This window comes from Anser brachyrhynchus (genome assembly GCF_964034855.1).
Source record: "Anser brachyrhynchus genome assembly, chromosome: 1".
NCBI lineage: Eukaryota > Metazoa > Chordata > Aves > Anseriformes > Anatidae > Anser > Anser brachyrhynchus.
In genome coordinates, this window is record NC_137694.1 from 145,222,514 (window position 1) to 145,249,576 (window position 27,063).

The 27,063-nt window shown below is 38.7% G+C and overlaps 1 long non-coding RNA gene across 7 annotated transcripts in view; it reads right to left on the minus strand.

Moving 5' to 3' along the window:
* Positions 1-9,504: 9,504 nt before the first annotated feature.
* The window catches only part of LOC308198931, a 52,374-nt gene continuing 34,815 nt past the window's right edge, over positions 9,505-27,063 (minus strand). For 3 of the 7 annotated variants that reach the window (XR_013954287.1, XR_013954288.1, XR_013954289.1), the window contains exons 4-7: positions 22,785-25,053; positions 12,783-12,912; positions 12,251-12,581; positions 9,505-10,537 (exon numbers count right to left, since the gene is read on the minus strand). This is a non-coding gene — a long non-coding RNA (uncharacterized lncRNA). The remainder of the gene's footprint in view (positions 10,538-12,250; positions 12,582-12,782; positions 12,913-22,784; positions 25,054-27,063) is intronic. The other 4 variants (XR_013954283.1, XR_013954284.1, XR_013954286.1 and 1 more) reach the window with 3 other exon arrangements.

The window sequence follows — 27,063 nt, forward strand, 5'->3', positions numbered from 1 at the left end:
AAGCAGGGTGCCATCTCTCTGTGTACACACAGAATCACCGCACTCCACAGAAATATTTCCCTTTTAGAATTACAAAACTGTAGGCTGATAGGTAATTCAGGTTCAATTTCTTTTCTGGGGCATTTTAGGTTGTGTTTTCAGATTTGTATTTTGGGAGCTGTCTTCTAGCTTATGTTAAAGGCACTCAGCTGCGTATCTTTACTTAGATAGTAGGTACCTTCATATTAATTTTTGGTTTTCTTTCACAGATTCAGGAATGCAATCTCATTGTGAGTAGGAATCAGACACAAGAATCTGTGGTCATCTGGGTAAACTAATCCATGGGATGCAAAAATGGCCCCACACCTTGCATCTAGTATGCTTCTGGTAGAAATGTTCATAGATTTTGCAGCAATAAAAAGGAATTTGATCCAGTGGTTCACAGAGATTGATGCTGAGTGTAAACAATTGTCATATGGAATTAATGTAGCAAAGTCTATTGCTAATAAGACTTCTATACCCTTATAAACTGTTGCAGAAGTGGAAAAGCATCATCCCAGGGCTGTGTTGTCACTAAGCTCATAGCAGTCCACTTCTGTCCCTTCAGCCTATTTTCCATCTATATAAGGACTTGCAATATAGAAATGTTAGACCAGGCTGCTTTCCTTACATCTGGGAAGGAAACTCACCTACCTGCTCAGGCCAGAGAGAGCTGTGACACACTGTCTCCTGCACCTAGTCTGGATGACTGATTTGCTAGGTCTGTGGGACAAACATCCATATGCACTGTGCTATACTGTTGCCAATATATAAAGTAGAGGTGCCTAAAAGGCTCACTGTAGGAGCAGTGGTTCGCTGCACTAGGGATTAGTGTTTCTAATAGCACAGAATATAGAGGCAACAACATGACTGGATGCCTTTTTTCCCCCTTTAAATTTGCTGGGTACGTAGAGCAAAGGAACTTAAAAAATGTTCAGACGAAGGTAGATATAAGAACGTGTGTCTTAACCCCAACAGTGGCCAGCCTCAGCTGGCTAGAGAAGAGAAGAATGAAGTCTCACAACTGAGTGCCCCACATCACTCTCCCAGCCCCCAGAAGTTCGTAGCTCAGGGACTTCTGAGCTAGAAAATGTTGCCAAGTTTGCTGGAGTAATGGTGGGTAAAATATGCAGCGATGACTCTCCCGTACCAGCAGGCTTTGTTTCACCCCAAGCGTTATGCCAAACTGGTTGTATATCATCATGAAGAATAACTGCATTTGCCCAGAGTTGATTTCCTATGGCACATTTTACTTAGATACTTTCTCAACACCCTCGCAAATATGCCATAGATCTAAAGCACAATCTCCTTTTCAAAATGAATGGGTCTGATTACAGGCGTATTCATTTTGTAAAAGGTACAAAAGGATACAAATGTGCCTTTCCATCTCATATAATGTCAAAGTAAGACCCTCTTGCCCTTTTATTTCAATCCCCGCAATTTGAAAATAAAAAAATGACTTGATTATATGTTTTTTACCATTAAGTGTATAATTGCTTTTGTGTTTTGACATTTAATTCCTCTTACCAAAATACATGGTAGGAATTAAAAGTCAAATCTTTTATGTATTTGATGTACAGATCCTTCCATGTATTTCAATGAGAGAAATAGAACAGTGAAACCTTAAAACAGGTACAGTAAAGCTATCTGAAAGTGAAGTCACTTTTCATATTGGAAATCTGTGGACCCAGTCCTGCCCTTCCTTATCTAGGCTGAAGGCTTTTTGAAATCTCTGGAAGGTGCGGATGAGTCAAAACCGTGTAAAACCTGGAGGACTTGACCTTTAAGATAGATCTGGGATTATATTTGCTCTGAAGGGCAGATTTCAAGAATGTGGTCCAGTCCGAAAATGACTTCTGAAACCCAAAGGACAGGAGCTGGCCACAAACTCGAGGGCACTGTCCTGGCATGGGATGGAAGCTGTGAAGACGAGTCCTAGTGGGGAGGGCTGGGAGCAACCAGGGCAACAGCAGGGCATCCTGGAGGGCTCTGATGTTGAGAGAAAAATCACTCTCTGCAAGCCAGTGAGAAGGCATGGATACATGCAAGGGGAGATGGATGTTGCTTATGGATGTCTCATGCTTTTTGTCTCCCCTTCATAACAACTTTTCCCATAAAGTTTTTCCCACTTTATAAGGGAAGTCAGAAGGCCAGCAGCCTTGTCTTTCCCTTCTACCACTCTACTGCTCTTTTTCCTCTCCCTCTTATATCCTTCCCTTCCATTCTGCCATAAGAACTTCTCTCTTACCCTCTGCCACATTCTTCCCTCTTTGTCATATTCTTCAAGCTTCCCTTTTTCTTCTGCTCTTCTGTCTCTCTTTCACAGCCTGTGCCCTTTAATTGAATTCTCTCTGATTTCTTGCTTTCCTTTATGGCATGACATATTCTTCATCTTTACCTTTATTCCTGTTCACACTCATCCAGAACCTACATGCTGAGATTTCCTCTGGCTGTATTTTCTCCCAGTAGTCACTCCCTTGCGATTTCTACCCACATGGTTAAGTCCATCAGGATTTGATCCTACAACCATAGCTGGGATTACACAGTGTACCATGATTCAGATTTATGGCTCCTAGTGCCAACCGCAAACATTTTCTAAAATCCAGTAAACACAAGCTAGTTAGGAACTTGGACAGCTTGGGACAAGCCAAGCAAGGGATGGTAGTGGCACATAGGGGTAACTAAGAGTTCAGCAGTGTTCTCTATGTTAATATTCTCAATTACAAATTCTGCCGAGCTTTGACTATGCCTATTCACAATAACCACTTCTGTAGGTGGATACACTAATGGTGAAAGACCCATGTCATTTTTCTATTTTTCCCAAAGCCAAGGGCATCACAGTTTTCTTTCTTTTATCTCAGGAAAGTGTCTTCAACACAGGTAAAGTAATACACAAGATAATAAAAAAGAAAAGTAGACAGAGTAGGAAAGAGTTGCATGAAGAGAAGCAAGCCACAGAGAGAACTGCAGCTGAGTCTATCTCCACACAATAATTGTAGAGTCACTGTATCTCATAGAGACACGCTTAGGTTCCCATAATGAAAGCAGCCTGCATTGTATGGATGCCAAGTATGTGGATGCTTGAAGTTGTCTCCCTTTGGCCATCACATTTGTGCCTTTCAGAGGAAATGAAACAGCGTGGGGCTGCTCTGGTCTAGCCACTATTTTCAGGGGACTTCTTTCCCAGTAGCTCCAAAGCATCTCACTGCTGATCGGACTGTGAGCAGTAAGCATTTTTTAGGCATGTTTCCAGGCATTTTCCAGGGCATATTTACACACGTGCATGCATATACATGCACACACTTGCACAATTTTTCCATCATTGTTTACACATGCAAAAATTGTAAATTAAAAATTAAGAGGGAATTGAAAACACATGACACATAAATCACCTAACTGGCCCCAAACTGTACATTCAAGCAAGGTCAACAGTAGGCCTTACAACAAAGAACTAGAGCTAATGTCATTCATGCTAAATGAGTAACTGCAGTAATAAATGCTATAGTGTTATACCTATGTAGGCCAGCCTTTGAAGAACCTTCATCAATAAATCTTAAGATCAGCCATTCAGGATATCTTGAGTTTGTTCTTGCAGGTAACTACTTCACCAAAAATGTGGGTGTCATTTAAAAATCCGTATCTTTGTTTGTGGGTTCTGTTTTCCAGTTTCAGGGTAGTAAACAACTCAAGGAGATGCTTCAAAGTTTTGTGAAAAAAAAAATGCACTATTTTAGAAAATTGTCAAGTAATCCTAAAACAGGACTGTGCAAGATAGGTTCAAATCGCTGCTTTCTTCCAGCTCAGAGTGACCAAAGTCTTCAGTGGGTCAACTTAGATCTTACAGCCAGAATACACTTGCATACAGATAAGAATAAGTATTAATTAATGGTACTCGTATGGGATTTTCTGTTCACACAGATTACATAAAGGCTTTGAGGTCATTCTTGTAGCCTTTTTTTTTTCTTTCTTTTTTTCTTTTTTTTTTTAATGGAACTAATGTCAAACAACTACAGAATGTACTGCTTCTTAGCCTGAAAGTGAGCTGTTTCTCAGAATGTAGAATTTGGGTAAGATGTTTTTGCTCAGCTGGAAGCTTTATGGGGCAGATTTCATCCATGGTCCAGAAGTAAATGTCAGCTCCCTTGAGATTTTGGAATTTGATGTGTGTTCAGCCCCAGAAGTCAGGTGATGAACCACAACTTCAGACTCTCAGAAACCAAACATTTTGTGCTTCTTAGAGGTTGGGTTTGTTGATTTTTTTTTTATCTTTGTTTTAGTTTTTCTTTAATTTTGATGGATGATGTTTTGTTCTGCAGTGAGTTTTAATGTGTGCTGCTGTGGAACAATTTCAATTGTCGAAAACAACAACAAAAAGCAATATTTCAATATTTCTCAAGAAAAGGCTTCAAAGGTTTCAGATCTTTTTAAAATGTTTCTGCTTTATTTTGACGTGGCATAAAAGTTTTGTATGCATTCTCGCATCCGCTATTGTGACAGCTGTATTTAATGAGTGCAAAATGATCAGAAAAACATCCTTTACTGTGGGTTGCCATTGCCAGCAGATGACAGGAGAGAGGCAGTACTGTAATAAGAGAAGCAATGAAGTAGTTCATACTACTACTGATGAGGTATTTCTAACTCAAATATGTAGGTATGCCTTATGAAAATAATACATTGGTCACATTACCTGATAGTTTCATCAGATTATGTTTCTGAGTGTGTTTTGAAATAAAACTGTGCATCCTTTGCCTCAGGTCATGAAGTGGTTTGTTGCCACATATTATTTGTGGATAACGGTCGGTTTCCCTAGGATGAAGAAGAAAAGGTCCCAATCTTGTCTATAAATATGGGCCTTTCCATCAATTTGATGCTAAGTAGATCTAGAGTTATGCTAGAAATGAAACATTACACAATATGTTTGCTTTCTATTACAAATGCATATTTAATATCAGAGTATTTTAGTCCAAATTGGAGAGAGTATAAAAGTAAATCTAAATGGATTTGAAAGACAGAGTATTTATTTTTTCAAAGCTTTGTCATTCCTGACTTCCTCTGGTGATTGTTAGCTTATCGTGCCTTTGTACAGGAGATCTAAGTATTTCATTTTCTCTTGTGTCTCCATATGGTACCATTTCCCAGATAGTCCTTCTTTGGTCACAAGATGACAGTGAGAATGGATTGTCAAACTGGACCACTATGACACTTTACTCCGGGGGAGAAAATCCTGTGGGTGTTTAGAAGCTTTAGTGAACATTATATTTGATTAACTTATCCTTCTACTGACAAATAATTAGGTCAGCAATTAATTTCAAAATGCAAATGTGCTACAGGCCTTCATGTTTTAAGAAATTCCCTTTGTCTTTAGTTTTTACTTATGTTAAAGTCTTAATGGATTTAGCTGGGTGAAGGAACAAAATTATGTTTTCTAATGCTTTATTTACTAGGCTGAGTTGGACTTTTTTAGCAAATATTGACTGCAAATGTTTGTTCAGAAATGATCGTGTGTGATGGAATTTAATGGAATAAGAAAACAGAAGAGTAATGATGAACCACTCATTTAAAAATATATGTATTTTCACACTTCTGCTGCAAAATGTTTATCGATCTTCATGGATTCGGAACAGAAAGACAAACCAGAGGGTCAGGAGCAGACTGTGGTAGCAAAGTCATTAGTACGTGCTTAAGTAGTCTAAAAAAACAGGGTATATCAGAAAGAAAAACATGCTTAGTATTGCTACAAGTGTGGTTCAAAGAAACATATCTACCAGCCTATCTCAGGGACTTTAATATTAAACAAACACAGATTAAAGGCTCAGTCCTTCCCAGGAGAAGCTCATGGGAGTTTTCTGTTGACTTTAAGGGAGTGAGGCCTTTAAGTCTTAAGTTTTCTCTGATTAAAATCACACAATTTTTTAGAAAATATTCCAAATATGCAGTTGTAAACAAACCCAAGTACCTAACCTGATATAAAATCTAAATGAATTTATGTAGGTAATGAACTTATATTAAAATTTGCTAATGGTTTATTTGCTTGATTGATTTAAGTCAAGAAGGAGAGCATCCACTGTGGAATCAAGTGAGGTTTTTCCTTACAAAATTTTTACTCATTTTAAAATTAAATCTTAAACTGCCCATGAAAATCTGCTTTTTTTTTTTCTGCTTAATTGTGTAAGTAGTTTTGGACAAAATAATATTTAAAAAAGATGGAAAGCCCCGTATTTCATTTTTTATATTTGATTTTTCATTCAAATTATATATTTACATCACTCTTGCTTAAATTACGAATGCCAATAACTACATGAAAAAAGTTTCAGAAAAAAAAAATAAAACTAAACATTGCATTTTTAGGATATTTTCATTCTGGAAAGAAAAGCAAGAGAAAAAATTATATGGAGTCAAAATTATCTGTTCCACTTATGCAAACAAAGTTTTTTTTCCAATCTTTCCAGGAGGATTAACCCCAGAACCCTCTTTCCATCTTAAGCAGAGTCTGAAGAACTTTTAAAGTTTCACCAGGTGAGAGAATGGCACAAGGCAGAAGTTTCATTCTGAATGAGAGAGAATCTCTCTCCAGAGCTGTGGTAAAGAAAATTGGAAATGTAACTGGATAAAAGAGAGCAAAGCTGTTGGGAGCTCTGCAGACAGAAGTTTCCTTGTAAGACATAGACAATGTTCAAACTGCTCAGCTGGGCACTATCATGGGCCCAGTTAAAGCACCACATTTTAAGAAAGATGCAGCTTACAGAGACTGTCCAAAGGTTTGGAGTAGCACTAATCAGAAGTCTGGAAAATGTGACCTGCAAGAAAATCTGGACTGGGATGATTTCATCTCAAGAAGAAACGAATCAGAGTGGATATAAACAAAGACTTCAAATCTGAAGAAAAACATTCTGCAGAGTCAAGGACGAGTTTGTGTTTGAGGTCTATAAAGAAGCAACAGAAGGTAGCAAACCTATATTGAAAGGTCAGACACTCCTAAAATCTTTTTAATTGTGAAGACATTGAAGCTGTGGCAGGGATTGTCTGTAGAGAGTTTGGAGCCCCTCTCACTAAAGATCTTTGAAAATGAGTTAAACAAACTACTGTCCAAAGTAACATAAATATAGATTCTGGCTGAAAACAATTCTTTATCAGTTATTACCCTAGTTATTACTCTGATATTTTTAATTGACTTGAAGAAGATGATGCAACTCCTACTGGTGTGGAAGTATAAAATAAACTTTTGAATGAATCTACAGCAAGAAACATATTATGAATGCCCACCACAGCTGCCATTATGAATGGGAGCAATTGGAAATGTGGTTTGTCTACAGGACAGCTCAACAACAGTGAGACAGAATGGTCTGTATGTTCAAAGGTTATCTCATTAAAATTGGAGGGGTTGGAGGAGAGAGATTAATAAACAATTTCAGTGATTAGTAGGCAGGCATTAAATATTATAAAAGAAAGGAAGTCAATATGCCAGAACTTCTTCCTGGAAGTTGAGATTTATTCATCAGCTTTTAGGATTAGAGTCACAACAACTGTGACCAACCAGAGAGGTACAAGGCAAAGCAATCTCAGACTCTGTCCCAGCATTAGTGTAATGGCAATTACAGAAAGATACACACAGTGCAATTGGATTAATGCAACCTTAAGTGGGAATGATTACTTTTTTCCAGATAGTATCTGTTAGTTATATGAAATATATATATATTAATAAATCAATTCACTTTTAAATTAAATAATAATAATAACAAATTTCATAGGTCATATTGTTTAAAATAAATCTTTCAAACCTAAATGACCTCTGGAAGAGTTTACATAAGTGTTAAAGTACATAGTAAGTTACAAAAGATTTTAAAATATTGTCGCATGCTAAAATTAAGATATTTAAAGATGTTATCTTTTGTATCTATTTACACTGATGTGAGAATACTAAATAATCTAGCTGTTTTACAAAAGCCTTCTGCTAGCTTCACTCCTCTTGACTACTTGTATACTATAATTCTCTTTGTCTAAAACAGGGAACAACACATCCTGCATCACCATATCCTGTATTTTTCCCTTTTTCTCTTTCTGTCATTCTTGGGAACCAAGAGATTTTCCTTATCCTGCAAAATGGTGATGATGTATTTCCTTGTGGGGATCAGAAGGGTATTTTCTTTAGGAGTGCCAAGCAATGGCATAGGCCTGGTAAGTGTTTGTTCTTCCCGTCATCTGTTTTGAAGGGCATGATCTGTGTGGAGTTTGAATATGGGCTTTGAAGACCAGTTATGCCTAGAATATACAGGTGTCTAAATAATTATTCTACTGAAACTCTCCTGGCAATCTGGGCCTTTTCTTTGAACAAGAAACCAAAATAAAAATGCCTTGCTCATTTTTTCAGAAATATAAGATGACAAACCTTAGCCTTTTCTTATGGCATAAACCATATTTAGGATATGACTGCAAATGGTTCTTTCCAACTTCAGGTAACCTTGTTATGCTAAAGAAGGAAGGAAGGAAGGAAGGAAGGAAGGAAGGAAGGAAGGAAGGAAGGAAGGAAGGAAGGAAGGAAGGAAGGAAGGAAGGAAGGAAGGAAGGAAGGAAGGAAGGAAGGAAGGAAGGAAGGAAGGAAGGAAGGAAGGAAAAAGGAAGGAAAAAAGCATGAAAGCGAGAAAGCAAGAAAGCAAGAAAGTGAGAAAGCAAGAAAGTGAGAAAGCAAGAAATAAAGAAAGAAAGATAAAGAAAGAAAAAGAAAGAAAGATCCTTTGCTCCCCAGCTGCAGGCATCATGGAAAAGTGCCTCAGGCCCCACACGTGTGACTTCACAGCAAAACCTAGAGCCAGCCCTGAGGGGTCTAGCACAGAAAGCAAAGTAATGTGACTGTGATTACGACATGTGGAAATTAGAAGCCCTCTTGTTTTAAGAAGGTAGGTTATCTACTGAGCCTGTTCTATGCTTCTTTCAACTATAATGTACTGAACAAAGGCTGTCTGTAGAAGATGCTTTATTTCTCCACCAAGTCTATGTCACTTAGAGCTTTTTATGCTAGACTGGTTTTAAAAACTTCAATTTAAACCAACATGAAAGGTCCTTAAACAGTAAATAGCATATTATATCAAAAACAAATAGATTAAAAAGTGAACATCCATAGCCAGTATATTTCTTTCCAGAAGAGTTTCGCTTTCCACAGTAACTAAAACTGTAAGACTGGCAGATCTGGGCCAGAGGTTTGTAATGGGCCTTTTGCTTTTTTTTCTTCCCTCTCCAGTGATAAATAATCAGTTTTAGAGAATTGATAAAAAGAGACAAGAATGAAAAGTGAGTGTGACACGTTTATGAGACGGATTTTTCATCTGTTTCTTAAATATAGCACCTTTATTTCAGATCATATTAAAAAAAGAGACAGGAGAGCCGCCCAATTTATGTTGTGCTGCAGTAGTGAATACATATGAATATATGGAGCGTAGCCTGAGAGAGCAAGAAAATTCACCAAACAAAATTCCTGACAAGTTGAAAAAGTTATGTTATCATTCAAGAGTTGTTTATTTAAAAGAGAAAAATAAAAAACAGGCCACATGACTAGAGGCAGCAGAGGATAAAAACACATTGTTTCCAGACAAACCCCCACCAAAGACATATGACTGGGGATTCTGAAGTCAGAATATCTTCATATTTTAAATTTCCATGAGTACTTTCAAGAAAAGCTGGAGTTTCGCTATATGATTTGCTTCATGCTTCCCACTACGGATTGATAACAAGGAGTAGCATTAACAGTATTTTTCCCCCACCATTCCTCTCTCTGAAGCTAATGGAGTCAAGGATTTGTTACTTGATCTAATGGCAATAGCTTTCCAATAGACATGCACAGAATCATTGATTAGTTTGTCCTCTCCTTGTTTGCATTGGAACACTGTTCAATTTACACCAATTAAAGAATGCTTGGTTTGTGTATTGAAGAATAATTAAGGGATGGAATTCCCTATAGGCTACTAAAACTGACATCTGACTGGAATGGTGATTACAGCATGAAGGCAGCATTAGTATCTAAATAGTTTGACTGCTATATAAAATCATTACAGCATCTCACCATGAAAAAGAGCATTAGTTAATTTTGCCTATAACAAAATTAGTTGTATATATTTGCCTGGTCACTTTAAGCAAATTTTACAAGGCTAATCTTAAAGCAAGTGTTCCAGGTTTGGTGGAAGGAGCAGATAGAGCACTGTTTAAAGTAATCATCATGATAGATATTTACGTAATCTTCAACCAAAATATAAATACACAAAAAACGAAGAGCAGAGCTTTGTCAGGGACACTCAAATCAAATATAAATATAAAAACACATTGATTGCTAAAGCTGAAAATCCAAGTGTAACTGGCACATTAATTAAACAATCAAGGCTTCACAAACCACAAACACACAAGAAATCCTTTTTTGTCCAGCACTGTTGTTCTCCAACTTTTAACATCCCTTCCATCATTGTACAGAATGAGGTATCATGGGAAGCAAACAGGCACGGTGGAAGGAATTATCTTTGCAAGTAGGTCTCCCCTGTGAAATAACCCAAAGAATTAAAAAAAAAAAAATTAGAGTAGCCTAGCACATCCATACAATGCTTGCTTAGACAAGATCTCTTTTTGGGTTACAAGGTGGATGTCTATTCCTGAAAATACATTTGAGGAAAGAGGGATTCCTATCCTCAATTTAGCTTTCTCTTGTGCATATTAAATTCTGTCTCCTATCCTTAGATTATAGTATCTACAGTAATGGTATGTCCAAAATATGACAGTAACATTACTGTAAGATGAACTTCTTAGGGCCATTCCTGGAGCATATTTACCTTTCCATAGCCTACTTAAACATAGCATGTTTGTTTTACTAAACTTAGATACTGCAGTACATTTATAAGGTCATCCGCCTGCTTCAAGACCTCACATTGCAGCTACTATCTTTCTTATGAGAATTTATGCAGTTCCTCTTGAAGGTTGTCAACACCCTCTTTAATTCATTAAAGGCTTCTCTGTGAAGGAACATAAGACTTTTCCATTTAAGCCTCTAAAGGGAATGAGATTATTAGCTTGTCTACATTGTGCAATCCACAACTGTGTTAAAGATGCCCAAGCTCCCAAACCCATATTCCAAATGAGGTGATACATCTGCACAACACAATATACCCTTATTTGTGTGGTCCAGCATCCTGGTCAATCTGCAACACTTCTTTGCAGATCAAATTAGCCTGGGCACCATTCTGTTCTCCTGACTGTGCCTGGTTCTACAGGTAGCTTAGTTCTTCACTGTACCATATTCCAATGTTTGGACCTGCCTTAAAACAAGGCTTGGGACAGTACACTTCATTGGAGAGTACAGCCACTGAATTTCCCTGCATTTTGTTTCAATATTTAAAAAGCCTTTTGGCTTTTGTTTTGATTTTGCATGAGCAGTTCTCTCTTCTCTACTAGACCTTCTGTTGGGATCTCACACTATAATCTGCCTGAGTAGACCCTGGACTTTCAGGAGTTAGACTAATACTTCCTTTCAATGAATAATCTTCTCTTGCAGCAAGGCAGATATAAGTGTGTATTCTTCCCTCCACCCACAAGAAGAATGTCCATTAATTTCAATAGAAACTCTCCATGCACAAAAGGGAGAACTGTGCCCTGGGGAACATTCATGGAAGATTAATGGTGAGGAGAGAAAAGTGATACAGTACGAGCAGAACAAAATCCGAACCCACCACACAAATAAAACCGGACAAGGGTTCATTTTTTAAGTCAGTCAAAACGGCAGGAAGGCTTTGAAAAAATCAGAGCTGTTTCAGTGCACGTTTGCATACATTGGCTTTCAGAAGACATGAATAGAAACCTAACAGTAACTCTTTTTTCATACCTCCTTTCACAGGTCTCACTGGCAAAGAAGGATTTAGCACTTAATTCCTGTACTTTTATGTGGCAAATTAGGAATTTGCACCTTAAAAGGAAATTGCTTTTCAAACTCCCATAAATTCTGGATTTTATTTTTTTAAATGGTGGAAAACATTCCCTACCTACATCCCAACACATAATAAATAGCACTCTCCATTAAGTCTCCTCAGAAAGGTGTAGGAAGGTAGACCTGTTTAAGGAGAGGTGTTTATCATTCCTTCTGAGGAGAGGCTAAGGGTCTACAGCATGTCCTTAACTATTTCATCTCCTTGGCCCTTTTCAGTTTAGACTCACACTTTGCTCTATTAGTCAAAACCCAGTGTCGGTTGAGGAAAATATTTACCTTAAGGTGTGGTTATTTGATGAAGTAGGACTGACTGACATTGAATAGCCCAGACCAAAACTAGAATATGAACCAAGCTTGAATGTGTTTTATTTTTCAGCTTAACATCAGCTAAAAGTAAAATCCTTGCATTATCTTCACCACCATTTTGGACAATAGCTGGTTGGTATGTGACTTCATGAGACAGCAAAAAGATGGTGAAGTGGACTGAGACTGTGTGAGAGCATGCAGTAGACCACAGTCAATATCTCTCTAGGAGGAAGCACTGAAGGTATGACTGGTTCTGCTGACAGTAACACAAGATTCCTTTTCAAAGGTGAGGTGGTACCCACTGGAATGGGACAAAGGACACAATTAGAGCACCATAAAATGTTTTTCTTCACAAAGACAATGAAAGACTGAGAGAAAGGAAAACACAGTAAAATACGGTGAAGAAATATATTCTCACAATGTTGCACTACCCTGGCAACCATGGCTGTCAGCAAAACACCCCCTCTTTAGACTGTCAATACCAAAGTGAAGATAAACTTACCAAAAAGTTAGTACACATCCTGACTTGATTTATTTTTGAGTCTTTTTTGGCCCGGTTTCTTCCTCTCTGCACTTAAGTACATCAAGGCCAGAGGCAGGTGTCTGGATGGCACTGTTTTTTCCCCTTTAATCTATGAGGCACCATTAAAAAAAAAAAAAAAAGCAATAAAAGCAATCAATGATATCATAGAGCATGCTCTGGATTTGTCTAAGCCCAAGTAACTCAAATACTAACATGTGAATTTAGTAAAGTTAGAGTGTGCAGAGTGGAGATAAATTACAGCACCAATTGAAGTTGAATGGGATATAGAAATACAACCAACAGAAGACAGTCTGGAAACAATTATTCAGAAAGCTGCTGACCCTCTACTTCTTTTAAGAGTTAAACATTTGGACTGGTTAACTGGCAGCCGCAATAACAAGCATATGCTCTAATCTTTGATCCATAGCTGAATTTGCAACTCTTTGTATGAGAAGCAGATCACATAGATTTGCATATTTTTTAAGGATCTGCAGGGAGAAAAAGAACAAAAACTGCTCTTCCAAGATTCCACCTTGAGATCACACACAGTGTCACAGGTTCCCCCAAGTACACTAATGTTCAGAGCCAGTTGCAAGACTCATATTTTATAAATGGACCTGAACTGTGACATTCACATCTGAAGTTCAATCAAAATTCCTCCTAGAACAGAGAACTGAAATCCAAAAGTTTGCTTCGTAACTCTTTACAGAGTTATGCACGTCTGCCATTAAGACCTCATTTCTTCATCCAAATTCGTGTCAGAACATTCCTAAAACCTGTAGGAGGCTAGAGTTAATAGATAAATAAGATTTTTGTGTGTGTGTGTGTGACTAAAGGAGAAACTGTTGTCCACACTCAAATGCATGAGTAAATAACAGATTTCTGTCAAGGTCTTGACATCATCATAGTTTTGGCAAAATTTTCTTCTGTTGATGAAAATTCCACAGACACAAGAAAAACATGAATCACTCCATTGGAAGGATGATTGTTAACCAAACCTAATTTCGTATATGTTTAAGGTTCATTTCTTGCACATCTCTGTTTTCAACACTCTCTTTACCTCTCTTTATCTCTGAAAGATATTTACTTATCACCCATTTTGCTTCAACAGAATGCATCAACAGTAGAGCTTATGTCACGGGAGACTTCCTCCACTTCGTAGTATTCCCCCAGAAAGTAGCTACTACTGACAGAAGTGAGTAGCACATTGATTACCGTGAAGTGAAGAGGTATTCACCTCTGCAGATGTTATCAGTTGTGGGATGTTTCTACATAGTTTTTACTCCTTTTGACAGAACCCCTATCACTTTACAATATGCCATCTGTATTGATTCACCTGAAAAACACTGTTTGATAGCCACAAAGAAGATGGTGATAGTTGTTATTTGTTTATGAATAGTTCTTATAAATCCCAAACAGAAATACGGGTCACTACATGGGACTATAAGATATGTGCAGAGAAAGCAGTGCAAAGAAGGCACAAAGAAGGCACACAAGATATTCTGTCTAGCTTCCTTAGAGACAGAGAATGGTACAAGTTTGGTTAACACATAAGGCAGTGCTTCCATTTGTCTTGTCCTGTAGGCAGGCAAGGCTTTGCAAAGTCCCAACAAAAATCTCATGAAGTAGGTGGTGCACATAGTAAGTAGCAAGTATAGGTAGAAAGTGAGGTGTTACAATGGCATTCAGAAAGCTTCTTTTGAGAATGATCAGACCGTCAACAGGTGAAACAGAACCCAAAACAGAAAGAATAACCTCAGTCTCTTAAAGAAGGAGGAAGGCGGCAGAGAAAGAGAATAGTGTACAGATTTTAATGAGAAAAATTATCAGCCTGAGTCCTGACAGTGTGCACATTGCACGGGTTAAGCAGTCATCAAAAGTAACACAAAACCCAATGCTAAGCCCTACTGCTTTTCACACCATGCCAATAGCATTAACGATAAGTCATCCTCTTCTGTCACCAGCAGGCCCATGTAAGTGGCTTTTTAAACTCTGGAAACATGGTAAAAAACAAAGGGCCTTGCTTTATTATTAGGAAATTTGTCTTTCTTTTACTAACATGAAGAGATACTATTCCATCTGTTTTTTGTGCACCTTTGGATGTCCCTTCCCAAAGGCCTCTGAAAGATTTCTGACATTACAGAAACTTACTGTTTAGGGAGTTGTGTAACCCACTTATTTTGTGTGAAGGCAGGGTACAAGAACGGAGAAATAGGAATGGCCTTAAGTACTGTATAATAAGATTTCAATTACTTCACTTAGTTATTCCTAAGCACATTTTATAAATGCCATATCCAAACATTATATTTGTTCTGGTCATTGAAATGATGCTTTCAAACTGATCTGAAAATCTACTGTGTTATGTCAATGTAATATCATAACTGTACAAAATTGGTAATATCAGATGAAACATCTTAAAAAGATGCATCTCATCAGTTCATTCTCTGCATCCTAACTTCTGTAAGGAGTACAAGGCCATTTGCTGAGATTTTGCTCATGCACTGTTAAGTGGGATACTGGTATATCAGACAAAGATATGCAGACAGTATTGAAAGATAAAATGAAAACATCTTCATCTGATGAAAATGAGATCAAGAAAGTAACATTTCTCTTTACATCATATAAAGTAGAAAATCTGAAAATCATTTCAATGAAAAGAGATTAAGACTGGGATGTTTAGGGGGCATCATTATTATTGCAGACTACTGCATAAGACTATATATATATATATATATATATATCAAACCAGTATCACACTAAATTGATTTAAATTAAAGATGGTAATGAACCAAGACATTGACAGTGGTATAATGTCACCTTGGTGATTTGGTCTAAGGCAATCACCTGCACTCCTTCTGTAGCTGAGAGAGAGAGAAAGAGAGAAAGAAAGAGAGACTCTACCAGTAATGGAGAACTATTTTTATTATAGCAATCTGAGATACCACCCTAAAGTGGCCACATGAGCTAGTTGAACTGAGTAAGATCTGGAAGTGACGTGTAGAGGACAGAGAAAGAAAAAAGTCCCCTGAAACTAGATAGCTAATTCTAAGACAACTAAAGAAAGTTGTAGTGAATCCTGCACTGTATGTAAATTCCCATACTTTAGGAAATTAAGGACACAAATAAATTTCTAAGCCTTTTTTTTAATTCATTTCAACAGATGTACTAGGGATAAACATGCCTGTTGATATCTTGATATGGATTTCTTGGACTGGACTTTGACATCTCTAGAACTGTGGATTCTGAGACATATTTAACATCAACATAAAAAGGTTAGGAAGTTCAGTGTCTTTTATCTACTCCCAAAAGCCAATGAAGAAACAGAGCTGTCTTGTGTCAGATTTTCCTTCTCCTTCACTTGAGATAAGAAAGTGAGTGAAACAAGAATGATCCCCACCAGTTTGAAAGTGGGGACAACCCCAGTCATAGCAGAAATACTTTTCTCATTTGACAGATGAAGCCAAGGAATTGTTTTTAGGCAGTTTCCATACTAGTGCCTTAGGCTATTATAGTTGACGTCTATACATCTCATACCAAAGGGCAACATAATTTTTCATGTATTTCAAATAAGGTAGATATATCTTTACTGTTTGTAATACAAATTAAAAAAGTAATCAGGAGTCTAATTCTGTAAACAGACCAAGTAATGTTCATCAAAGTTCAGTGAAATAAGTTTTATGTCGCAAAGCTCAGTAGTGTTTGCAAACCCATGTTTTCTGGCTGACATTATAAAACTGACCTTCTTTTGAAATGTCTGGACTTAAGGCCAGCCTACAATGACCAGAGAATAAATGAGGACTTGGAGAATATTCGCCCCATTTCTAATGTTCTAGTTCTGTCCTTCATAATCATTAAAGATTGGATAGGCCGTAAGGCAGCTTCTGTCTTTCTTAAAACAGAAAAGGAGTGGGAAGAAACAGAAATAAATATACACAAGAGAAAGAGGGAAAATGAGAAAGAGAAAAGATTGCCACAGCACTCTGACTTTGCTTCACCAAAGGTAAAAGACCAAATGGTCCTTTGCTTTGCTGATGGTCAGCCCGTGGGCTAGGATCCTGTCTTGCTCTTCCCGTTCTGTGGTGCTGAACACCCAGCCTGTCCCTCTGCTGCTGCATGCCGGGGGGCCACTTGCCATGTCGCTGGAGAAGAGAGCTCCTACAGGGAGCTGCTCCTCTTCAGAGCATCTTCCCAGGGGGACCACTGGTTTGCACCAGCGAGCATTTAACCCACCTGTGACAGATGCGGTGCAGAGCAGTGATTCTGGGTTTAATAAGGCAGCTGAATAAGGTTTGATGAGAGTGGCTGCAGCAATGTGCAGAAACATCCTTCAGGGGAGCAGCTAGAGAATACCAGCTGAGAGCTAGGCCTCACCTGTAGGTGAATATAAATCTTACGCTGGGTTATGCACCGAAATGCCCCAGAGATCCCCACAAATCCGTGTAAAGTGGGTCAGGAGACAAGTGCAACAAGCTAACAGAGGAGTTAAATGAATCTCTTGCATCATGTCTGCTGCTGAGAGTCGCACAGAAATTCCTGTGCCAAAGGCACTTTGCAAAGAAAATCAGAGTGCGGCCTTTATACAGATTGAAGTCTCTGAGGAGGAAGTTGTAGAGTAACTTGAGAAACTCAAGTGCAGTAAATCACCACAACCGGATGGTGTTCATCTGGGAGTTCTGAGGGGAAATAAAGTGAGAAAAAGCCAAGATACTGACAAGGGGAAGCCTTCTTCCCTTGAAAAATGTAGCAGCACAAGAAAGCTGGGAAGGCCTATTATGTTGCCTGTCTTCAAAAGGAGACGAGGAAAATCCTGGGAATTGCAGAGCTTTGAAGTTTACCACAGTTTTAGGGAGCCCAAGAAACCAGTTCCGAACAGTAGCTAAAGAGACAGTTTGTTGGACAGGAACACCCCATGAGGGTGTTCCTCAGTCTTTCAAATGACTGAGGCTGGTACCAGGGGACAAGTACCTCTCCGTATGACCAGAATATTTTGAGGAACCATTGGAAAGGCCTTCAGAGGGATGGTGGGAAAACAGGGACTTGTCAGAGGAGGGTGACCATGTGCAAGTGATCCAAATATTCAAAAGGTTTTGCAGAGGTCACTAATAAGCAATTGTTATAGAGGATAGTAGAAATAAATATGGGAAAAAGATCTTGAAGATGAGGTGTTCCTGGAATTAATTACAAATCAATCCAGAGGAAGTAAATATATGAATATTCCTCTTTCTGGTAAGGGGAAACTTGAGCACCGAGAAGTGGGTTATTCGGACTAGTTTTATTATGAATAAACAAGTCTAGATCCCAAATCCTAATGTATTTAAATTAGCATATCTAGAGTCTACTCCAGATCTGAATCCAAGTCGCACATGTGGTTCCTATCATAAAAAAGGACAAATCAGTTCCTGGATTCAAACTTGTAAAGCTCTGAGGTTTGAATACTCCGTATCCAAGGACTGTAGCTCCAGCCCACTTGATAGATACATATGAAATAAAGGGTGTGGGTATCTGTGTGGATAGCATGCAGAGGAAGAAATCTGATGTAAACTCAAAACAATTTTAAAAGTGATTCATGGCAGATAGTGCTCTGATACTGAGATTGCATAAATGAGTATTTGCTCTTGACATTAACCTGCTGCAGCTAGTTGAAAGGGAAGAAGACCACAAGCAATAGGACAGCGTGAATTTTGTTAGGTTTGGTGAGCTTGCTTACCATTAAACATTTTAAATTATATGGATTTACATGACCATGTACTCTTTCAGTTTCTCTCCTGTTTTTTTGTTTGTTGTTGTTTGTTGCTTGTTTTGTTTTGTTTTTCAGTTCCTGCAGGCCCAGTGCACTGGAGGCAAAACTACTTCAGTTTTAATTCATTCTGTCTCTTTTGAATTCATTAGATTTCAAAGGAAGTCAGAGGTAGGAATTAAACAAAATATAGAAACTGGGACATTTCTGACTGGCTTGTACGCTCTCAGTGTCTAAAAAGAAAGCTTTCTTTTAAAGCAAACTGTAGGAGGGCTTGTAAAAATAGATATTTACATTTACATACTGGGACAGATCCTCAACTGCCACAAAACAGTATTACTCCATCATCTTGAACAGAGCTAAACCTAACCACGACAGCCGAGAACCTAGTTCTCACGCATGTACATGCATTTGAAATATGTTTAGGATTCTGTATTTTTCTGAATGTACGTAAGCTGCTGCTTCTTCCAGGTGCTTTTGCTTGTACGCTAAGTTGTGAGAACTAAAGCTGTTCTGTATTTACCTTAGGGTGATATGTTCAGGGAGGCAAGGTGTGGAGGACGGTTGAAGTGCAAGAATTAAAACAAATGCAGAAAGGGTCTGGAATGAACAGAGACTCCTGGAGAAGCGGGTGGGGGAGAGAAACAGGAAAGGAAATGATGCCCAACTAAGCCATGCTGGGGTCTAAGGGCATCACTTCTTGACAGCAACCGAGCACCAAACAATATCTGCATTCACAGCTACACGGAGCTAAGCTGTGGCTGAGCAGCAACCATGACTCTTGGAAAACACCTCAAGTGTTTCCTGCTAGATAGCAAAAATAGCAGGAGACCTGCTATTGATAGCAAGGTGGAGAAAAAGCAGTTCTGCACTCAGCTGTGCTGTCGCCAGAGTCATGTAACAGGACACAGAGTACGTGTCACATCAGATAGTGCTAATAGGTGCCAACAGTCACCTTGACTCCCTCCCCCTCAGTCTGTCCCTGCGTGAGAGTCGAGTGGAACAACAGTGTATTGCTGCGTGCTTCTGCCCACACAGTGGGACCCTGGTACTGATTCAGACAATACTGGACTCTAGACACATAATGTACACTGAATATCCATAATAAATAATAATTACCACAGTAGGGGGCAGCAGCCAGCTGTGGAGGAAAAGAAGGGCCAGCTGCTGGAAGAGAAGTAGGCACTGGCTGAGCATGCAGTCTGGGCACTGGGGAGGGCGAGAGGGCCATGGCTGGGAGCCAGTGGCAGCTTACTGCCAAGAAGAGGGAGATAAAAGCACAAAAGAGGTTCACCAGAGGGAGCTGCTCCTGGCGACCCCTCAGCAATTGGTAGCAGCTCCGATCCAGGAGGGAAGGCTGATGGCAAACAGGAGCATCACCAGCCAGAGTGTGCAGCCCACACTGCATGCTGCTCTGGAGCTGGTGGGATGGATGTTGGTAAGCCAAGCACACGTGCTGCGGGGAAGCAGTGCTGCACATGCCTCTGGTTTGCAAGAGAGCCATACCTCCCCCAGAAATGAGCACAGACTCATCCTATTCCCCTCAGCGTCTCCTCAGAGGCATCTCCAGTTGAAGCAGTGTCAATAGTCTGGGAATGTAGAAAGCTCCCCAGGAGTGAACAATGTTTTTCTGAAGAGCCCCGATAGCTGGGTCTCCTTAATTTTGTTAGGAGGCGTGTCTGGGCAGTACTGAAGATCCCCAAAGAGCAGCATGTTTAGCTGTCTGAATTCCCCTGAAGATCTGACGCTTAGGGCTTGGGGTCCCCAGGTGATATGGTAAATGGTAAACTGCACACAATTAATATTCCTCTTCTGCAGCTGCAATTTATCATAATTTTAAAATATTATTCTACCCACCCTGAAGTCATTTCCAAGACCAAGTTGGTTTACCAGCCTCATTTTCACAAGGTTGTTCGTGGCATGCTCCCCACATACTGGCTGCTCAGCAAAGTCAATAACATCCCAGTGTAAGCTCCTTTGCTTGCCCCCTGTGTAATACACACCTATTTCACCAGCACAATATAACAATGAATTAGCTCATGTTCTGTGTAGCAATTATAACAGTGTGTCAGAATTTAGCTTGGTGAAATTTTGCTTTGCTTATATTCATGTCTTTATCTTCAAGCTTGCTTTTTGTGCCTGGTTATTTTTCACTGAGTTCAAATGCAAATAGATAAACCCTGTTTGCATTTCTTTCCAAAGGAGGAGTGTGTTTATTTCCAGATTCTATATGCATCCACCGGGAAAAGTCACCCAGGACAAACCAAATTTGGGAGTTTGTTTGTTTGTTTGTTTCTTGTGTCCCTAATTGACTGAACACAGTACATGTAATATAGGTGATATTAAAAAGAAGGCACTTTTCCTCTATTTCTCAACAGATTTTTTTCTTTTTCTTTTTTTTTCTTTTTTTCCCCAGTAAAAACAAAAAGCTAGTGTATGACTATCACTTTCTGTACCCCACAAAAGAGTGAAGAATTTGATAGAGGACAATCTCAGGCAAATAAGTCATGGTACCAGGGAGAAACGTCCATCATTTTTTCAGGTAACAGCCAAGCACAACCCAGGTGTTAGCTCAAATACAAACTCTTGGGCAATGAAGAGCCTGTATGTTGAACATAAAAACAGTTCAAATCCAGAGAAGTAGATTCTTTCCAAATAACTTCTATCTGAACATCTGACCTTAAGAGCCAGCCTCAGTTAAGTGCTGGCAAACACCAGGATTTGGAAGGAAGTTAGGGGTGTTGCACTATTTTGAAAGCTCTGTTTTGAACCAGCTGTCATTGCGAATGTCTGCTGGTACCCCGTCTTAGCATACAGCCTGTCACTGTTGAGCATAATGGTAACGAGCCAATGGAGTGTATTGAGCTTTACTTTCTTGTGAGTCTTTGTGGCTCAGATTTTCCCTTTACATAGCCATAACAGGTAAGCTTTGAATCTATTTATGCCACATCCTAATTGGTTGTATTTAATTTGTGTATATGTCTCTCTTTGACTGTTTGTACATATATATATGCATATTTATATGCGCATATGTACATTTGGACATCAGTATTAAATGTAAATATGCATATTGTCACAGCTTATTGCTATGTTCATCACAGATTCTTAGAATAGTTGGCTTTATTATACAATAAAACAACCATAGAAAGTTAATGCCTTCTTTAGAATAAATAAGGAACACAGGACTCATTATACCATATATGTTTAATGGTTTGAACATCTCAGTGCCCACATGAAAACAAGGAAACATATATTGCAATAGGCAGCATAATTATCCAGCAAGGAACATCCATCCTACACTCCTAGAAATATGAGATTCAGCATCACGAGATCCTAGGATTATGTCATCAGCTGCATGAGTTTCACAGCTTATCTTTCTTATTTTAGGTTACAGAAGTAAACTCTAACAAAAATGTATAACACTGCCAATTTAACAGCACATTTATGTTAATACTAGCTGAAATGTTTTCAAGAAGGTGAATAGGATCAATGTTTCTGTATGAAAGTGTGCAGTTATGCATATATATGCATACACACACATGCACACATAAATACACGCACATATGTGTGTGCACTGTGTATATAAACTGTCTGTAGAGATGTCATTATTTTTAAAGGTTGATTCCAAGTATATTAAACTCAAAAACAATGTTCTGTACAGTTGACCAATTTAAAGAAGCCCCTGCTGGTGCATGGAAGAATGAGCTAGCTGATATCATTAAACATCATCAGATGAGGCTGCAGGTAGCTGAAACGTTCCTTAATGAAAATTTAAAGAGAGCAGATTAAAATGATATTCCTCCAATCCAAGAGAACACAAAGGTAAAGACATTCAATTACAACCAAGATCTCATTTAGAACTAAAGGAGTGTTGTTTGTTGATCAGAATTTATTGCTTGAAGTGAACAGCTAAGCTTGTGACTATATATATAATTACTTTCTACAATGTACTCTAGTGGCACTTAAATATAGTTACCAGACAAGACAATGTCTTCCATAATTTTAGGTTGTGATGTCCATGACCAAGGGTTTGAAAACATCAACAACAGCAACAAATATCTTTTCATCCATGCTAATCTATCTCCTAAGGTTGTGAAAAATAAAATAAATCCATAGTGACAAGTATTCAAGTATTTGGATTTTGAACCACTATATTAACTCTTTTCATAGTTTTTTGTTTGTTTGTTTGTTTTGATCAGTAGAAGAAGTGGTACCAAGGAAATGGTTTGAACAGGATACTATACCTGTGTGTCTGCTCAAAGAACCAATGACTTCCCCTGGATGCATCAGGAGTGTTTTTCATTGAGAAGACATTGAGGGTGCTCAGATCTATACCAGGTCTGTCGTTAGTTAAGAGAAATACATCACATCTTTAAAATCTCATAACCACAAAAGATATTGACAGGCAGGAATGGGACAAGAGGAGAAGAAGAAGAATCAGGGGACTGAAAGGAGTGATTTATCAGAGAAAATTAAATGAGCTAAATAGGTGTGGGCTGACTTAATGTTAACTAAATGCAACATCATTGTAATCTAAAGACACTGGAGGTAAATAGCATCCACGAAGGAAAAGAAGGGGGTTTGCAAAGGAACATAATTAGGATGTGGAGAAAGGGGAAGAAAAAAAAAATCTAACAAGATACACTAGACAGCACAATCTCTCCCTAGGGACATGGCCTTACTTAGGATATTTAATCTAGGCACAGAAAACAACCAAAAAATATGCCATAGGAAACAACCCCACGGTGTCAGCAAGCTGTCCTGGGTGACCTAAAAGGTACATTGCTAATTTGTGTGCATCCGTTATTTGTGATTTTCCTTGCTTGCATGGCCAACTCATTCTTCCTTGTGTGTATTTGGTTTCTCTGGGCCCAATCCAACTCTTGCTGTAGTCAGCAAAAGTTTCCGATAGGAGCAATAAGACCTCAGTGTCTTTTCCATGTCTTTGGTTTTCTTAAAAAACAAAAACAAAGCCCAATAACAACAAAACCCCACCCTGCAAGAACTATGAATTTATATTGTGTATGAATGTACAAACAACTAAACCAGATTGGTCCCTTAATATTTCTTGGGTATTTAAACATGTGTTTATCCTTTAAGATATTCAGGAAAATATGTGTTTGCTTTCATACAGAGAAGCTAAAATGTTTGCTAGGGAAGAAACTTACAGTTCATCTTAAAATAAATTCTGACGAAAAATCGCTTTGGTCATGGAAGAATTAAGACAATTTTCTATACTAAACCAATAAATAAATAAATAAATAAATAAATAAATAAATAAATAAAAGATATTACACATAAATGGCAGAGCTCTTTCTACTGTAAAAGTAGTAATGCAACAGATGAAAAAAGCTAACAATGAATTCTGAACTCAGGACTGTAGTCTTCAAATATTTCTCCCCAGTATCTGCATGTATACATTCATAAGATGCTTCAATTCCAGCTCACTCAAAGGTAGGGAATAACTATTTTGTGGCAACTCAGTGCTGGCCCCTTGAGAGGCACAAATATCTGTCTAAGTGAGGCTGAACATTCAGGGGTCAGGGCTGTGTTTTGGTGTTGTCTATATTTCTAGCAGCCGGTATTGTAAATCTTAAGAGCAGTGTTTCCTGAAAACACTAAACAGACATTTTGGTAGCCAGTATTGAGCCTGTGGCTATACTGCTTCAGGCTGTGATCTTGTCAGCTTTTACAAGATAAGTAGGGTCAGGCAGGGTCAGCACTTGGATTGGTAACTCTAAGGCAAGCCGGTAGCTGCGGGAAGTGTCTTAGGCAACAGAATGGATGTAGCTGTTTTCCTTGAGCTTTTTCTAATATGTTGATGAAGGCATCATGCCCAGCTGTGACATGACAGCAAGACCTTCACCCTCCGCAGTCATCAAGCACCAAATTTTCAAAGGGGTCTTCCCCTGACCTAGTGTGGAGGTATGAGGTACAGTAAACAGGAGACCGCAGTGCTCAGGTATTGCTTGCATACATGCATGGCACTGCCTGGATGCCATGTAAGTGCACAGCCTCAGCATCCTGCATCAGGAAGGGGGTACAGAAGAATGACGTCTGATATCTTTGGGCAATCTCGCAGCTCCAAATAAGTCTTTGGCTGTGTTTATAGTACGAAATTCAAGTCTTTTGAACCAAGACCTTGTACACCAACTTTCAGCCTTGCACTTTCTTACTAGAAAGTATAGAAGGACTAATAATGAAATCCTTGCCCAATGGTCTACATTGCCAAGAATTTTAAATTGTAAGTTAACCAATTTCTCCTCTAAAGTTCAAACAATAAATAAAATTCTATGTGAAAAATGGAGCCTTTTATTCCTTTGTCAAAATCTGATCAGAGTAAACTACAGATGTTAAAAGGCACTATAGTTCAAAGAATTAAAAAGAATCTTATGGGGTTTGTACGAAGAAAAGAGTTTTAGAGAATAATACAGAAAATATTATAATGCCATTATATAAATCAGTGGCACATCCTCACTTTGAATACTGTCTTCAAATTTGGTCACCTCATCCCTGAAAAAAAGAAAGTAGAAATAGAACAAGTCCAGAGAATGGCAATAAAAATGATAAAAGCCAAAAGGATGTGGAATTTCTTGAGAAAAGATAAAGAACAGAAGCCCCAGCCTGTCTCTCAGGGTTGATTCACCCTCATGGGACTGCAGATTTTACATGAAACCTTTCCATTAACTTGGAACAAACTCTGTTGCCTGAGTTAACCTAGAAGATGCCCTTGTCCTCTGTCTGGAAGGTTTAGGGACCTTGCATGAAACACATATTGCAAATTCTTTCCTCAGTGCATTCTGCTCTCTTAAAGGGAGGACTTTCAGAGCATGAGCCTCTGGAAGCCAAAGTGACCTATGGGCAGTGCTGCATATTAGCAACACCTTTTTATTTTCATCAACTACTTCCATACTCATTTTTAAGTCTCAGTTTCAGAAAATTCATTTTTCCATACCTTTCTTTCCTTCAAATTTTGGATTCATTTTTCAGAAATGCACAGGTGATTCAGAAGTATGAATCCATTGACTCGTCTAACATTCTTTTCTGTGAAATCATTCAGCTCTTTCAGAAATGTGCCATTTGTCTACTCAAATAGTCTCAGCCCCAAAGGAATTGCACAGTCTCCCTCAGTTTGTGCAGTGGGATCCCCAGGCTTCGTCAGAGCTCTACTTAAGCATGACTGTAATATAAATAACATTTTGTCCTCATGATCCTCCAACCTAATTAGCAGCAAAGGAATAAAAACCCTTTCCTATCCTGCAAGGTGAAATGAAGAGGTTTCAAATTTCAAACGGATAAGAGGTATTGCTTTTCCAAACAATGTACAGTTAATTAATGGAACTTGCTGCTGCATAGATAGTACTCAGAGAAACAGCATCATATTTGTAAATGAGCAGGCATTTTTAGGCATAAAAGCAAATCTTCACACAAAGTTCAGATTGGGTTAAGTTCAGTAGCATATATTATGCAGAAGATCAGACTAGATGATAATAATGGTTGCTCCTAGTCTTGAGAAGAAAAAAAAAAAGAGAATTTTACTACCAGGTATTATGCAATAATGTCAGTAGTTCTAGATATATGTTAGATAATAGATGGAGTCAGAATGGTATCGTCTCCCTGGTAAACTGTTATACACTTAAATAGGCAGGAAGGAGTAGTCCCTTTCCATATCATCTGGTATTGGCCTCTGTCACAGTTAAGGCATCTTAGTGTTTACCAATGCCAGTGACTGGCATCGGAGCATGCCGGAGGAAATTTCATTATTCTTTGAGTAACTACAGAGCATCACTGAACACCGGTGTCTGGGAAATGGGAGGTTGTCTGACCTACTTATGGATAATCAGGATTAGTGTGGACTCTTATGCTGGGCTTTCAGAGACCCAGGGAAGGCTAGGAGACTTTCCAAACTTGTAGCTGTTCACCTCTCTTACTAAAGCTGGGCAAATCTTTCTCCCCCACCCCTGTGTGAAGGGAATAACCATATTCATTGTAGCATGGTATGCTTTATAGCCCTGTGTGTAGATCAGGAAAAAGCACAGAAAGTCAAATAAGGCCTTGGGAAAAGAGGTTAGAAGGAAGGTGAGGAAACCAAAAGCTCAAAGGCTGAAACTAGGCTTATCTGTGTGACAGTATACCCAGGAGTCCTAGTCCCCCATCACCCAGAACAGCATCCCCTCAAAGTGTCTCCAGTCTCTGTCTAAACCCACACACACCTCACCCACACACAAGGAACTCATGGAGACATAAGGCTCATCCTCATCTGCACATGGCTGAATTGTACAGCTGAACCTTGAGGCAGGGCAATGTTCCCCACAGGCAGGTGTAGTCATAGCAGGTGTAGTATGCCTCTGTTGCTCTTTTCTACTCCAGACATCCTCAGATAGGGGCAGAGGTCAGGAGATCTCTCATTGACCTTTCTGAGAAATGTTACCTTATTCTGGTGTCTGGTATCTGGATATCTGGTTTATCACTGAACTGTCAATAAGGTGGTAGAGACTTCATGCTAACAAGGTATCATGAGAA